Source organism: Bos indicus x Bos taurus, chromosome 7 (genome assembly GCF_003369695.1).
Source record: "Bos indicus x Bos taurus breed Angus x Brahman F1 hybrid chromosome 7, Bos_hybrid_MaternalHap_v2.0, whole genome shotgun sequence".
NCBI classification, from domain to species: Eukaryota; Metazoa; Chordata; class Mammalia; order Artiodactyla; family Bovidae; genus Bos; species Bos indicus x Bos taurus.
In genome coordinates, this window is record NC_040082.1 from 68,349,416 (window position 1) to 68,356,268 (window position 6,853).

Below are 6,853 nucleotides of genomic sequence, written 5' to 3' on the forward strand. Positions count from 1 at the left end.
CGGGAAGATCTCCTGGAGAAGGAAATGGCAACCCACTTCATTATCTTTGCCTGGGAAATCCCATGGACAGAGGAGCCTGGTGAGCTACAGTCTGTGGGTTTGCAAGAGTTGGACATGACTTAGCGACTACACCACCACCACCACCAAATAAGTATAGGGCTCTTAGAAACCTCCTATAAAGTATACACACTGTCCAGTATTATGTACTTTTTGTTTGCAAAATAGCATGGTTGAACTTTGATTGTATCTATGAAAATGGAGATATGAAAGAAATTACAGGCTGAAAATGTGATAGCAAAGTATTTGGATGACTTTGAAAGAGTGGATAACAAACAAACTTTTTTTGAAAAAAATTATATTTAAACATGAACTATGAAGCAAAATTCTAGGTGAGAATGCCAGTGTCAAACATCTTATGTTTTTACTGATCACAATTTTATTCCAAATTATCATGGGTTTGAGTATTAGTTTATCTTATTACAATCTATTTTTGCACTGGAAAATGGAGGAAAGGAAATTAATTGAGTAATATAAACTTTGTGGTTTCAGCAAGAGAATAATAAACAAACTCATTTAAAGGAAGAAAATTCAATGAATCAAGTAATTTGTGGGTTCTAGAAACAATAGTTTGATTATTATTTTAATTGTGACTATTTGAGTTTCTGGATGGAAAAAGTTCCCTCCAAGAATCATTTTACTCAAAATAACTAGTTGCTCACCATCTAGGAATTCCCTAGGAGAGGGCTGAGGTAGCCCTGGGAGACCACATGACTTGGTTTCATATCAGACATTTTTATGGTTATCCTGACTCTACAGTCACACTTGGTCAGGTGCGTAAGAATATCTACTTCAGTTGCTTTATGGGAGGTGGCAATCCATACCTAAACATCAATGGCTTTTGTGGAAGTCGCCATATTTCTTTCATGAGTGTCATAGATTTTTGCTTTATTCCCAGGTTCAACAGTAGGAATAAAAGGTGACTCAGAAATACTAGTTAGGGCATCAGTGGCTCCAAGTACAAGTAGCTTATTTTCCATAACAAGATACAAAATTGACTAGTAACTTTCATATATTTGTTAAACTACTCAGAAAGGAAAACACATAGCTTGTGGCAAAAGGTTTTTGCACACGTCATGTGTTTGAGACAGAGTTACCTCTTTTCTATGTGCAGATGATGGTTCTCATTATTTGTGATAGCTTTGCCCATTTACTTTCTCCCCAAGATTTATTAATAGTTGAAAAGTAAAATTTGTTTATCTTTAAAGTGTACAACATGATGAAAATTTGATATGTTGCATACTTTGAGAAATGACTACGACAATTAACACATTCATTACCTCACATAGGAAATATAGGAACTTTTTAGGGGGAGGCGGTTGTAAAACCTTGGGCTTCCCAGGTGGCTCAGTGGTAAAGAATCTGCCTGCCAGTTCAGGAGATAAAAGAGGCATGGGTTCAATCCCTGGGTCGAGATCCTCTGGAGGACAAAACGGCAACTCACTCCAGTATTCTTGCTTGTAAAATCCCATGGACAAAGGAGCCTAGTAGACTACAGTCCATGGGGTTGCAAAGAGTTGAACATGACTGAGTGACAACATAATATAAAAGCCCAAGATCTACTCTCTCAGCAAATTTCAACTATACAATAAATGGTTATCTATAATATTCCAATGACATATAACACCATGCTGTATGTTAGATCCTCAGGATTTAACTCATCTTATAACTGACAGCTTATATTCTTTGACTAAAATATTTCCATTATTCCTACCATCTAGCTCTTGACATATACAGCTTTACTGTGTTTCTATGAATTAAGAAAATTTAAAATAAATTCTGTATATGTGAGATTGTATAGTACTTATCTTTCCAGTTTAGCTTATTTTGCTTAGCATAATTTCTTCTAGGTTCATTTATGTTGTTGCAAATGGCAGATTTTTTCCCTATTTTATGGATGAGTAATATTCCATAATAAAGGGAATATAAATATATGCTATATATTTATATAACAATATTACACACACACATATATATAGCATTTTCTTTATCAGTTTCTCAATTGTCTGTCACTGGAGTTATTTTAATTTCTTCTCTATTGTGACAATGTTGTAATAAAGATGAGAATTCAGATATTTCTTTGAGGTAATCTCATTGCTTCAGATTTATTACCCAGATTGGTTGAGCACATTCTACTTTTATTTTTTTAGAAACAGCCATACTGTTTTCCATAATGGCCGTACCAAAATACATCCTCAGCAGCAGTGTACAAGGGATCCTTTTCTCCACATCCTTGCTAACATTTATCTATTATCTTTTCAAAAATAGAAATCCTAACAAGTTTGTGGTAATGTATCATTGTGAATTTGATTTACATTTCCTGATAATTAGTGATGTTGATTGAGCATGTTTTCATGTATGTGTTGGCCATTTGTATGTGTTTGAAAAAAATGTCTATTCAGGTCGTTTGCCCAATTTTACATTAGAGCACTTGTTCGTTTGCTATTGAGTTGTATGACTTCCTTTTATATTTTGGATATTAAATCCTTGTCAGATAAATGATTTACAAATATTTTTCCCCCACTTTATTGATTGTTTTTTCATTTTTGATGATTTCCCTTGATGTGCTGAAGTTTTTTAGTTTGATGTAGTCTACTTTATACTTGCTTTTGTTGCCCTTTCTTTTGATGTCATATTCAAAAAATAATGGTCAGGACCAATGTCAGGAGCTTTTGTGTATGTAGTTTTGGGGGCATTTTACAGTTTCATGACTTATATTTAAGTCTTTTATCTTTTATTATTGGATAAAAGACAAATTTTTGTGAGTGAAATAAGACAGCGACCCAACTTCATTCTTTTACACGTGGATATCCACTTTGGATAGTGGTAAAGAATCCACCTGCAATGTAGGAGATGTAAGAAACTCAGGTTCAATCGCTGGCTTGAGAAGATCCCCTGGGGGAGGAAATGGCAACTCACTCCAATATTCTTGCCTGGAAAATTTCATGAACAGAAGATCTTGATAGGCTATAGTCCATGGGGTCTCAAAGAATTGGACACAACTGAGCACACATGAAATTAAAAGATGCTTACTCCTTGGAAGGAAAGTTATGACCAACCTAGATAGCATATTCAAAAGCAGAGACATTACTTTGCCAACAAAGGTCCATCTAGTCAAGGCTATGGTTTTTCCTGTGGTCATGTATGGATGTGAGAGTTGGACTGTGAAGAAGGCTGAGCGCCGAAGAATTGATGCTTTTGAACTGTGGTGTTGGAGAAGACTCTTGAGAGTCCCTTGGATTGCAAGGAGATCCAACCAGTCCATTCTAAAGGAGACCAATCCTGGGTGTTCTTTGGAAGGACTGATGTTGAAGCTGAAACTCCAATACTTTGGCCACCTCATGCGAAGAGTTGACTCATTGGAAAAAACTCTGATGCTGGGAGGGATTGGGGGCAGGAGGAGAAGGGGATGACAGAGGATGAGATGGCTGGATGGCATCACTGACTCGATGGACCTAAGTCTGGGTCAACTCCGGGAGTTGGTGATGGACAGGGAGGCCTGGTGTGCTGCGATTCATGGGGTCGCAAAGAGTCAGACACGACTGAGCGACTGAACTGAACTGAACTGATGCAATATTGCTCTTTACAGCATTGGACCTTGCTTCTATCACCAGTCACATCCACAACTGGGTATTGTTTTTGCTTTGGCTCCATCCCTTCATTCTTTCTGGAGTTATTACTCCACTGATCTCCAGTAGCATATTGGGCACCTACTGACCTGGGGAGTTCCTCTTTCAGTATCCTATCATTTTGCAGCAAAGAGTCGGACATGACTGAGCGACTGAACTGAACTGAACTGAGCACACATATATGTATTCAATTTGCTGAACACCATTTATGAAGATATAATCTTTCCATAATGTGTGTTCTTGTTACTTTTGTTGAATATTAGGTGAGATATGTGTGGGTTTATCACTACACTGTCTGTTCTGTTTCATTGGGTGATACCAGTAATATACAGGTTTGATCTAGTATATTATTTTAGTATATCTTTGTAATATAGTTTGATATTAGAAAGTAATGCCCCTGGCTTCATAATTCTTTTTCAAATTGCTAAGACTCGGGAGCAGTGCCAAGATGGTGGAGGAATAGGAGGGGGAGACCACTTTCTCCCCAACAAATTCGTCAAAAGATCATTTGAATGCTGAGCAACTTTCACAAAACAACTTCTGAATGCTGGCAGAGCAAACCAGGCACCCAGAAAGGCAGCCCATTCTTTTTGAAAGGAGGTAGGACAAAATATAAAAAACAAAAAAAGAGACAAAAGAGTTAGGGACAGAGACCTGTCCTGGGGAGGGAATCGTGAAGGAGGAGAAATTTCCACACAGTAGGTAACCCTCTCACAGGCAGGTCTGTAGGGAGTTTTGGAATCTCACAGGGCAGCATAAGTGGGAGAAAAAAAAAAAAATCAAAACCCCACAGAATAGGTGCCTAACCGCAACTGTGAGCAGAGAAGTAGCCCAGACGCTCGTGTCCACGACCAGCGAGCAGGGGCTGAAGATACCACCAGAAAATTACTAGAGCAAATTGATGAATATAGTAAAGTGCAGGATATAAAATTAACACACAGAAATCCCTTGCATTCCTATACTCTAACAACGAGAAAACAGAAAGAGAAATTAAGTAAACAATCCCATTCACCCTGGCGATGAAAAAAATAAGATACTTAGAAATAAATTCACCTAAAGAAACAAAAGATCTATATATAGAAAACTATAAAACACTGATGAAAGAAATCAAGGATGACACAAATTGATGGGGAAATAGACCATATTCATGGATCAGAAGAATCAACAAGTGAAAATTAGTATACTACCCAAAGCAACCTACAGATACAATGCAATCCCTCTCAAACTACCAACAGTAATTTTCACAGAACTAGAGCAAATAATTTCATAATTTGTATGGAAACACAAGAAACCTTGAATAGCCAAAGCAATCTTGAGAAAGAAGAATGGAACTGGGGGAATCAACCTGCCTGACTTCAGACTATACTACAAAGTTACAGTCATCAAGACAGTATGGTATTGGCACAAAAAATGGATATATAGATCAATGGAACAAAATAGAAGCCCAGAAATAAATCCATGCACATATAGACACCTTTCTTTGACCAAAGAGGCAAAATATACAATGGAGAAAAGACAATCTCTTCAACAAGTGGTGCTGGGAAAACTGATCAACCACCTGTAAAAGAATGAAAGTGGAACAATTTCTAACACCATACACAAAAATACACTCAAAATGGATTAAAGATCTAAATGTAAGACCAGAGACTATAAAACTCCTAGAGGAAAACATAGGCAGAACACTCGACATAAATCACAGCAAGATCCTCTATGACCCAACTCTGAGAGTAATGGAAATATAAGCAAAAATAAACAAATGGAGCCTAATTAAACTTAAAAGCTTTTGCACAACGAAGGAAACTGTAAGTAAGGTGAAAAGACAGCCTTCAGAATGGGAGAAAATAATGGCAAGTGAAGCAACTGACAGAAAATTAATCTCAAAAATATGCAAGCAGCTCATGTAGCTCAATACCAGAAAAATAAACGACTTAATCAAAAAATGGGCCAAAGAAGTAAACAGACATTTCTCCAAAGAATACATACATATGGCTAACAAACACATGAAAATATGCTCAACATCACTCATTAGAGAAATGCAAATCAAAACCACAATGAAGTACCATATCACACCGGTCAGAATGACTGTCATCAAAAAGTCTACAAACAATAAATGTTGGAGAGGGTGTGGAGAAAAGGGAACCCTCTTACACTCTTGGTGGGAATGCAAACTAGTACAGCCACTATGGAGAACAGTGTGGAGATTCCTTAAAAAACTGGAAATAGAACTGCCTTATGACCCAGCAATCCCACTGCTGGGCATACACACAGAGGAAACCAGAATTGAAAGAGACACGTGTACTCCAATGTTCATTGCAGCACTGTTTATAATAGCCAGGACATGGAAGCAACCTAGATGTCCATCAGCAGATGAATGGATAAGAAAGCAGTGGTACATATACACAATGGAGTATTCCTCAGCCATTAAAAAGAATACATTTGAATCAGTTCTAATGAGGTGGATGAAACTGGAGCCTATTATACAGAGTGAAGTAAGCCAGAAAGAAAAACACCAATACAGTATATTAATGCATATATATGGAGTTTAGAAAGATGGTAACGATAACCCTGTATGCGAGACAGTAAATTGTTTTGTATTGTCTATTTCTGTCTTGTATCAGAGTTATGCTGCTTTGTAAAATGTTGGGAAATATTCTATCCTCTTCAGTTTTTTGAAAGAATTTGTGAGGGATTGGTATTGATTCTTCTTTTTATTTTATTGAGATATAATTGACTTACAGCATTATATTAATTTCAAGTATAAATGATAATGATTTGATATTTGTATTTATTGAGAAATGATCACCAAATAAGTCTAGTTAATATTTGTCAGTATACATACTTATTTTTTCTTGTAATAACATTTATTATCTACTCTCAGCAATTTTCAAAGATACAGTAAAATATAATTAACTATAGTCCCCATGTTATGTGACTTGCGTATTTTATAAGTTTGTACATGTTGACCCCATTCACTCATTTTCCTCATCCCTTGGCAACCATAATCTGTGTTTTGTACATATAAACCTGCTTTTGTTTGTTTGTTTCAGATTTTATGTATAAGTAAAATCATAGGAAATTTGTCTTTGTCTATCAAATATTTTTAGTTAGCTTGATACCCTCAAAGTCTATTCATGTTGTCAAAAATGGCAAGATTTTCTTCTTTTTAT